Here is an 11,032-nt window from a genome sequence, read left to right on the forward strand (position 1 = left end):
GTCAAGCTTGGCACCCTTAAGATGCGTGGACTTCAACTCCCAGAATTCCCCTGCCATCATTAGCCACCCCTCCCAGTTAGTGTCATCTATAAAGTTTTTCAGTGTCTGTTCAAGTTCCTCATTCAGGTCATTGATTTAAAAAGCACAAAGCTTTTTAAAGTATCTTATCTGTAGTTTATCCAGATCATATATATCTCAATCCAGTATATCCAGACCATCTTGCCTTGAATAAGGTCATCCCCTTCTCCAGAGCAATACTCCACATTTTCCCTATCTTTTGATGTGAAAGCTGTGCTCACAGAGATCCAACAGTGAGTGTTTCAATCTTGGCAACTTTAAGATGTGTAGACTTCAACTCCCCAAACTCCCCAGCCAGCTCAATACTGGGAGTTGAAGTCCACATCTCTTAAAGTTGCCAAAGTTGAGAAACACTATTCTAAAGCACCTTTTTGAAATCAGATCTGAAATCCTACACGCATACCTACTGCACCTTTGCAAAATTTTCTACACTGGACTGGCCTCCTTGTAATGTACCTGGGAGCAATTCTACTATTTCTGCAACAGAATAGAATAAATTCTTTATCGGCCAAATGTGATTGGATATACAAGGAATTTGTCTCTGGTGCATAAGCTCTCAGTTTACATACAAGCAACATGTGATAAATCATGGTCATAATCATAATACAACCATCACAAATCATAAGATACAACACAGTGATTGTCATAAGATACTAAATAAAAGCAATCAAAATAAAATATAAGATATAAAGAACAAGTGATGGTAAGATGCTAAAGGAATACGGTGAGGGGAAAAAGTATTTGATCCCCTGGTGCTTTTGTATGTTTGCCCACTGACAAAGAAATGATCAGTCTATAATTTTAATGGAAGGTTTATTTTAACACTGAGAGGCAGAATAACAACAAAAAAATCAAGAAAAACACATTTCAAAAAAGTTATAAATTGATTTGCATTTTAATGAGTGAAAAAAGTATTTGACCCCTTTGCAAAACATGACTTAGTACTTTGTGGCAAAACCCTTGTTGGCAATCACAGTTCAACATGTTATGAGAAGCTTTCCAGCTTTACTTGCACCTATCTATAGGCTGAGTATAAAATTGAGCAGGGGTGCCTCACCTTTAACAGTCCAACAATTCCTACTCCCCGAATAAGATCATTAGAAGGAACTCATGTTCTTATGCTTTAGGACAGGGGTCCGCAACCCCTGTTCCGTGGACCAGTACCGGGCTACAGCATACCAGCAACTGGTCTGCACAAACAAGCAAAGCCCCATTCACGAGATGCAGGCAGCACACAAAACCACGCACCCTCTGGTCCATGGAAAAACCTCTCTCCATAGAACCAGTCCCTGGTGCCCCAAAGGTTGGGGACCTCTGCTTTAGGACTTTCTACAAAGGGAAGTCCTCTATCTTCTTTTCAGACCCATTCCAGTAGTGACTTCAACAGTGGGGACGTGGCCTTCCATTTACCAATCTAGAGACAGCCAGGCTGAACTTGACCAGTCCTCTTAAACTTCTCTTCATAAATGCAGGTTCAGTTTAAGGCTTTCTCATCACCTGTTCCCACAAGACAACTACTAAATCACATCAACTAGACCTAAGAGCCACATCCATATAACAGCCCAAGCTTGAATGGTTTTTATAATGCCTTTATAATTCTTTGGTAAGACCACACTTGGAATACTCATCCAATTTTGGTCACCACAATATAAAAAAGATATCGAGACTCTGGAAAGAGTGAAGAAAAGAGTGCAAAGAGGATTGGGGGTGGCTGAAGGCTAAAACATATGAAGAACGGCTGCAGGAATTGGGTTTGTCTCATCTAATGAAAATAAGGACGAGGGGTGACATGATAGCAGTGTTCCAATATTTGAAGAGCTGCCACAAAGAAGAGGGAGTCAAGCTATCCTCCAAAGCACCAGAAGGCAAGATAAAAAGCAATGGATGGAAACTGAACAAAGAAAGAAGCAAGAACTAAGGAGAAATTTCCTGATGATAAAAACTATCAATCAGCGGAACAACCTGCCTTCAGAAGTTTTGTGTGCTCCAACATTGGAGGCTTTTAAGAAGGGATCGGATAACCATTTGTTGAGAATAGTATAGAGCAGGGGTAGGCAACCTCGGCTCTTTTATGAGTCTTGGACTTCAACTCCCAGAATTCCTGAGTCAGCTGACTCAGGAATTCTGGGAGTTGAAGTCCATGACTCATAAAAGAGCCGAGGTTGCCTATCCCTGGCATAGAGTATAGAGCAGGGGTCGGCAACCCGAAAAAGGAAAAGAGCCACTGGGAACTGGTTCCATCACACATAAAAAAAGTGGGAGCCGCGTGCGTGCGTCCATGCACACGCATGCGCAAAAAACGTTTCTTGCGCATGCGTGGACGCGCGCAGTTGCCTTTTTTTTATGTGTGATGGAACCGGTTCCCGGTTGCGTGACGGCGACGGCCCGTCTGCAAAGCTGCCGCTTTCGGCAGCTTTGCAAACGGGCCGCAGCAGCTTTCGCAAAAAGCAGGGCCGCTACCCATTCCGAGAGGTGCGCGCGCACCTCTCCAAACCTCCCCAAACGTCGGCAGGTCTCCGTACCTCCGCGCGGGGCCGCTGCCCATTCGCGCGGAGGTACGGAGACCTGCCGACGTTTGGGGAGGTTTGGAGAGGTGCGCGCGCACCACTGCCCATTCGAAGAGGTGCGCGCGCACCGGGCGGCTGGGAGCCGCAGGAGACGGCTCAAAGAGCCGCATGCGGCTCCGGAGCTGCGGGTTGCCGACCCGTGGTATAGAGTCTCCTGCTTGAGCAGATGGCTGGACTCTCCAAGGTGCCTTCCAATTCTGTTATTCTGCTATTCTGTTATTTGTGTAAACTCAACCAAGAATGCTGGTTTATTTGGTAGCTGGTACAGTTTGTGGTTTAGTAGCAATGTGAAAATCTAACCAAATGCAGAACCGATTCCATAGTTTTGGGAGCCCTAAGAAGGATGGTAAAGGGATGCGGTGGCTCAGTGGGTTAGGACGCTGAGCCTGTCAATCAGAAGGTCAGCAGTTTGGCGGGTCGAATCCCAAGTGCCACATAACTGAGTGAGCACCTGTTACTTGTCCCAGCTTCTGCCAACCTAGCAGTTCGAAAGCACGTAAAAATGCAAGTAGAAAAATACAAGTAGAAAAATAGGGACCACTACGGTGGGAAGGTAACACCGTTCCGTGCACCTTTGGCGTCTAGTCATGCCAGCCACATGACCACGGAGACGTCCTTGGACAAGTGCTGGCTCTTCGGCTTTGAAATGGAGATGAGCATCGGCCCCTAGAGTTGGAAACGACTAGCACGCATGTGCGGGGGAACCTTTACCTTTACCTTTAATGTATTATATGAACTTAACTAACCTTTCTCTCAACTCAAAAGCTCCTTTGCCTTTACCTTTACCTTTAAGAAGGATGGTAAAAATAAAGCTTGGCCAACTTTTCCTTACCCCATTTCCTAGCCCATATGGAGGGGGGCAGGCACCTTTTCTGTGGTCTCTGGAGAGCAGGGATGTCTGTAGGGCGGGGTCAAAAGAGTCAAGATGGTGAGCTTACCAATGCAATACAGCTTTCCGCCCACTTTTTGTGTGGACCCTGTTGGAACCTCTTGAAAATAGGGTAGCATATTTTCTTGCCATTTCTAGATAGGAAACATAGTAAAGCTGCACTGCACAGGATTAATACAGTTTTTCAAAGAAAGATATTTCTCTTTCTGGGGAAGAAAGGAAAAGAGAATCTGCCCGCCTGCCTGCATAAAGATAGTCCATCCATTTTGCATCAGAACTCCGCCATCTTGAATGCATCCCCAGTATTAAGGGCAGTCCTGTTATAGGTAGTGCTCAGTGTAGCTTAGCAACCATTTGAAGTTACGATGGATCTCTCCGGGTTTGCATAGGACCCAGTTCTGAAGTTTCAACAGCTGGTCACATGGCCGCATTTCGCAAGCTTGGCAACCAGTCCACATTTCTGGCCATTTGCAGCATTATGCGGTCACGACTGCATTTTTTATGTTTTTGCCAAAAATTGGCATTTGTTTTTTTTTTAAATTCCATTTATATCCTGCCCTTCTCCGAAGACTAAGGGCAGCTTACAAGCTTAGCAGTAGCCTTCATTCTATGTATATGCCTGCTTATTAGGGCTTTCACACACACCCCAAGCGGCATTATTACAAAGTCAGCTTAATTGCCCCCAAAAATCTGGGTCCTCATTTTACCTACCTCAGAAGGATGGAAGGCTGAGTCAATCTTGAGCCTGGTGGGATGCGAACCTGCACTAATTGCAGACAGCTGGTGTTACTTAAGGAGGCATTAGCCCACTGCTCCACCAAGGCTCTTTTGAGCAAAACTGACCCAATCGAACAATTGATTTGGCCTTCTCTTAATGATTGCATTGTTCTCTTAACTACCCTTGCAAAGAAAAATCATAAAAATGGGTGAGTCAGGTGGAAAACCTATTTTATGATTGTTACAACTTACAATTATAATGGGCAGGCTCTATTATGGTTGCAAGTTGAGTACTATCTGTATAAAAACTTCAGTTCTAATGGGATGTTCACACCACAGATTTAACCAGCATAGGTAAAGTTTAGCTGATGCATTCATACAACATGCTAAATATTAACTTTGGTTGGCTTTTTTGTGGGCTCAGTACAAATTCAACTTCTTGGATTAGTTTATTGTTAATGTATTGTGTGCACGCATGTTGTGTGAATGCAGCCAATATCTCTCATAGCAATACTCCATCCCTTCTTGTTCTTATAATGTCACTCAGCTTGCTTCATGATTAATTTGCCTAATACTTGCCTTCTTTTAATGGATTGGCTTTGATTTTGTGTTATTGTTTTTATATTGCTATAAAGTATTTTCAGCTGATATAGATAAGACATGAAACATCTGACTTTTGTTCAGTAAATAGTAGATAATAGGTGCTGCTTTCTTGATAATCATTGTCCCCTCTTTTTTGCTTTTATTTCCATGCAGTCCTAGTAAGGCAACCTTGTAGGGTTGTCGTTAGGAAAATCTGAGTTCATGACTGGCTTCAGCCTTGTAACCGAGGGGGATCAGAACAAATCTTGGACTGTAATAGGCAAAGGAAGGTGAAATTATTGTAAAATTAACATTTCAGCAGCAAAACTTCACAATATATTATTCTCTGACAAGACAGCTTACATTTTGGAAACAATTTACTTCTAAGCATTGTATGAAGGGAAGAAATAATAGAATATATATTGCCTCTGGGCCCTGTCTAGAAAATATCTAATCCACCAGCTAATGCCACTGGAGACAGAAGGCAGACCTAGAGAGATTTTTGGGTTAGCTAAATGAAGCCTCCATGTTTAGAGGCAATATACCTCTGAAAACCAACAGATGGGGGGACCACCTACAGAGCAAAACTTCATGCCTTCATAAGTTGTTTGTGGGCTTCCTGGAGGCATCTGGCTTGCAGCTGTTGGAAACAGGATGTCGGATTAGATGGACCTTGGTTTGATCCAAGAAGACATGCCAGCTCTTCTCTGGGTTTCAGGAAAAGTCTCTACTACAAGAGCTATTTTGGTACTCCTCCTAGCATTATGAGAGGAAAGCTCTTCTATATTGTGCATATTATAAATATAAGCCATCTTGGATTCTAGAAAGAAATTAAACTATAAATATCAATAAATAAAATGTTGAATTCTTTTTTCAATTTGTTGTAATCTTGGCAAAAAGAGTGAACACAAAAAACTTAAAAAGCAGAATAAAAGGTCTTCTTTGCTATGCATAAAAGTCTGGTTTATGTGTGTCTATGTTTTATTTGCTTTTTATTTATTTGATTCGGTATGTTTTCTATTTTGGTTTTATTACAACACATATATAAATCAGAGAATAAAATCCACACAAAAATTGTGAAATTAAGACAGCAATTTTTTTTAAAAAAATTAAAGATCATTTGGTGCCACTTTTAATGGAGGTGACCTGGGCATTAAGAAGGAGCCTTTTCCATTAGCTATTAAGCTGTTCCTGGTATCCTTGAAATAATGGAACACCAGAGTGGCCAGGCCATCTAACAAGGAAACTCTTGTAGGAACAGACGCTACTGCAGGTTAGAAGTTAACATGAATGCAATTACGAAAGAGATGAAAATGCCACCAGAATGAAAAAACCCTGTGCAGCAGTGGACTTATTGTACTCAGTGAGTAGTCCTCAATGGTACTACATCCACAAGGAGAGAAGTAAGCAGTGTGGTACCACAAGGCTCCATCTTAGTCCCAGTACTCTTTAATAACTTCATAAATGACTTAGATAAGGGAATAGAAGAGGAACTCATCAAATTTGCAGATGACACTAAACTGGCAGGAATAGCCAACACCCCAAAAGACAAGCTCAGGATCCAAAAAGATCTTGACAAACTTGAACAATGTGCCCTATCCAACAGCATGAATTGTAATGTGGAGAAGAGCAAAGTTTTATATTTAGGCAGGAAAAATCAAGGGTATAAGTACAGATTAGGCAAGACCTGGCTCAAAAACAGTAACTGTGAGAGGGACCTTGGAGTCCTAGTGGACGATCACTTGACTATGATCCAGCAGTGTGCAGCAGCAGCCAAAAAAGCTAATACAGTCATGGGTTGTATAAACAGAGGCATAGAATCAAGATCACACGAAGTATTAGTACCGGTTTATAGAACCCTAGTAAGACCACATCTGGTATACTATAACCATACTACAAAAAAGATGTTGAGACTTTGGAAAAAGTTCAAAGAAGAGCAACCAAAATGATCAAAGGCCTGGAGACTAAAACATATCAAGAACGGCTGCAGGACTTGGGTTTGCTAGTCTAAAGAAAAAAAGAAACGGGTGACATGATAGCATTATTCCAGTATTTGAGGGGCTGCCATAAAGAAGAGGGCATCACACTATTCTCCAAAGCACCAGAGGACAGGACAAGAAACAATGGTTGGAAACTGACCACAGAGAGAAGCAACCTACAATTAAGGAGAAACTTCCTAACAGTGAGGACAATTAACCAGTGGAACAGCTTGTCTTCAGAAATCGTGGGTGCTCCATCACTGGAAGTTTTTAAGAAGAGACTAGACAGTCACTTGTCTGAAATGATATAGGTTCTCCTGCTTGAGCAGGGTGCTGGACTAGAAGACCTCCAAGGTCCCTTCCAGCTCTATTCTATTCTAAGGTTGTTCAGTCAGCCATTTCCTGCTGACCCCAATCCTGGTGCCTGGAGAATTCTGGGAGATGAAGTCCACGCATCTTCAAGTTTCCAAGGTTGAGAAACATTACTTTAATCCAGGGGTTCCCAGACGTTATGCCAGGGGGTGCAAAAACTTGGGTTTTTCAAAACTATAGCATATATGCATAATTCGTTGCCGTTATTTTGAACTTTTGTAAGGGGTGTGAGAATGTATCAGAAGCGTTCTAGGGATGAGGGATATAAAAAAGGTTGGGAGCCGCTGCTTTAATTCATTGTTCTAAGCTGCCATTTGAGACTATAGGCTCCAGTTTTTTGCTCATATATTGAAAATTACCCTCATATTTCCCCTTAATCATCATTTAAGGAGGCTAACATGTACCTGAATTCTGTAATGATTCCTCATAAGGCGTGGTTTTAGAACTTGTTCCAATTTATCACTTTCCTTTCTAAACTGGAATGCTGAAAACAGGATTCTAAATGGGGTCTGATGAGGACAGAGTTACTTCCCCTGAACTAGACTCTCTGCTTTTGTTAATGCAATCCAAGGTACGTTTTAGCTGCTGCATGATGTTGCTGGCTCGTACTTAATTTGTGATTGACAAATCTCTTTCACATTTCCTATTGCCAAGCCATCCTTTACTTGTGCCTTACATTTTATGCTACCCAGATGTACAAACATACATTTCTCCCTGTTAAATTCCACCCGACTCATTTCATATCACAATTAGAGCTTGCTTACATCTTTGTGAATCTTCCCGGTTTCATTCTAAAGCAATGATTCCCAACTTTGGCAACTTTGAAGATGTGTGGACTTCAACTCCCAGAAGTCCCCAGCCACAATTAGCTATCCCTCCCAGTTAGTGTCATCTACAAACTTTTTCAATGCCTCTTTAACTTCCTCACTCAGGCCATTGATAAAAAAAGCACAAAGCCCAGGACTTAGCTCTGTGGCACTCAAGTTGAGACTCTTAGCAATGTGAAAACAACTCTGAGTGACATGTTCCTAATGCCTTTGTTGCCTTTCAAAAATCACTGCGGGAGTTATGTCAAATATTTGTTTTGCTCCATCGTTGAATCATCGTAAAAACAAACAGTCTTTTTTTGTGTGTGAAAGCAATCATCAAATAGAAAGCTGCTGGGGTGGCTGATGAGGACAGAGAAGGCTGGATGAACAGGGAAAACAGGGTGTTATTATCTTTTTGGACCAGTGAGCAGAGCTAGAATTTGGAAAACATGGCAAAGGTGGTGCCATCAAATGGGTGTCATGAGAGGTTTGCTTATTCACAAAATGGTGGTGCCAGTTGCCAGTAAAAAAAATGCTCAAGAACGCAATATCACTAGTTTATTTTTTGTTTGCTTGCCCCACATACAGTATTCAACTTGATTATTGAGTTAGCTATTATCTGGGTTTGCCCATAGTATTGAAACATAAACTACCGTAATAAAAAAAGCTGAGTTTGAGCAATCTTTTGGGAATCTTTTGGGAAGGGGTTGCATCAATACAACATAGGTAATCCTCAAATTACAAACATTCATTTAGCAACTGTTACAATGATACAATGGTATACAACAAAGTGACCTATGACCAGTCCTCACACTTACAACTATTGCAGCATCTCTACAGTCATATAATCAAAATTTGGGTGTTTGGCAACTGGCATGTATACGTGATAGTTGCAGTGTCCTAGGGTTACATGACTGCCATTTACAACCTTCCCAGTCGGCTTCTGACAAGCAAAGTGAATGGGAAAAGCTGCATTCACTTAACGACCACATGATTCACTTAACAACTGCATTGATTTACATAATGGTGGGAAAAAAGGTGGTAAAATTGGGTGTGACTCACTTAATAACTGCCTTGTTTAGCAATGGAAATTCTGGTCCCAAGTGTGGTTATAAGTCGAGGACTATCTGTACAGACCTCACCCGTTTTGCATATGCATATCCCAAAGGGGTGGATTCAGTGGTGGGATTCAGCCAATTCGCACCAGTTCGGTAGAACTGGTAGCTAATTTTTTGTTGCCCAGGCCCAGAATGGACTTCCGTAAGTGGCATCCACACAGAGAACCAGTTGTTCACATATTTGAATACCACCACTGGGTGGATTTTGTGGCACGATGCATCGGTGCATTGATGCACAGGAGCATCAAACAGCAGAAGCTTTGGGTGACCATGCTGGGTTCATATAACAGGCTGAGCCACTGTCCCCAAAGTCAAGAAGGCATTTGTGACCATGTGATTGAAGCCGTGTCTCCCCTGTTGCATTTCAAAAGGGCTGGATCTTTGACTGCATTGTTAAGCTGTCATCTTGACTCTTGTGATCTCCTGCGTGCGCGTGCACGCACACGCACACACACACACGCACAATAAGCTAAACCTAACTGAGCACAGCATGTTACAGTATATGAACACAGCCATAAATGTGCTTTGCAAATCTAAGGCAAGCTTTCAGCCTCCTGCCATTTAACCTTTCCTATGTTTTTTTCTGTGAGGCCTGCCTATAATGAATGTGCTGCTGCTACAGACCGATAGCTCTCTTTGTAAAGTGCCACCTTCCCTTTTTTTAAAGAGATGTCAAAAATGGAGAATGTTTCCATTTTCAAGTGGGGAATGAAGCTTGGCACGCCACAAAAGATGTGCCAAAATCATTTTGAGTCCCTGTGTTTTCTTATTTGAACATTTTGTGACCCTGGCAGGGGCCTAGGCCTTTTGGCTTCCCAGCACAGGCCCTGTAATGGAAAATGGCTGCCACACATTGACACACCATATATGCAAATTGTCCTGAAAGGTTTCCTTCCTTCCACCTCTAGGAATGAGATACTGTCTACACCCATGCAGACCTTTACAAGTTTTGAAAGGGCGAGGCAAAAGCAAACAATGATTGAAGAGGAAAATACTGTACAAAGCATGTTGGCTTGCTCCGTCAATAATGTACAGCTTGATGGCGCACCATCTCTGAAGAGGCCAGACTGTGAGAGACCTCAGCCAGATGTTTGAACATCCAGCTGTTATATGCCTGGCAGAACTCCTCAGGTCACTGACCAAAAAGCAACTGAAGTGCCCTCAATTAGAGGCGGCCCTGCCTTTTGTGGGCCCAGCTTCAGCGGTCTCCATTTTGCTTTTCTGTCTCTCAAGTGGGTTTCTTTCTTTTTCCATTTGGCTCTGGATAGCTCCAGATGGCCTGTCTGGACGGATGTGAATTCGGCTTCTGAATGAACAGAGCCTTTCCCTCCACCCGCCACCCCCACCCCTTTTCTTCTTTCAGTTCTTCTGCAGCTGCGGGACAGAACTGCAAAACATGGCAAAACGAGCATGCCGGGATGTGAGACAGGTTGAGCAGAGCCTGCGAGCGGCTGCACAAGAGGAACCACACAAGTTGCACACGATCTTGCTTTCCTCTTGGGGATGGGGTGGGGGTGCGAGGGAGGAATTGGCCCAACTAGCACAGTGGAATTTGTGGGGTGTCGAGACAGCAGGAGGCCATTTCAGGAGGAGACGGGAGTGGCTGGCAACCAGTGAGTTTTGACAGGGCAAGAAAAGGGTAACTCCGCTTCCCAGAAACTGTGTCATGTCCATTGCTGCAAAGGATATCAATGAGCAAGGAATATAGATAGTCTCTGTTTAGTGATCACAACTGTGACCAGCAACTCGGTTGTTAAGTGAAGCTGTCGCTAAGAGAAACCCTAATTGCTTACAATCTTACTTCAGCTTTTCTTTGTTTTATAGTCCTGCAAAGGTCATAAATGCAAGGATTGGTTTTAAAATGACTTTTTCATCACTGCCATAACTGCATATGTTGCTATACAAGTCAGTCGTTAAATGA

This window comes from Vipera ursinii, assembly GCF_947247035.1.
Source record: "Vipera ursinii genome assembly, chromosome: 1".
Taxonomy (NCBI): Eukaryota; Metazoa; Chordata; class Lepidosauria; order Squamata; family Viperidae; genus Vipera; species Vipera ursinii.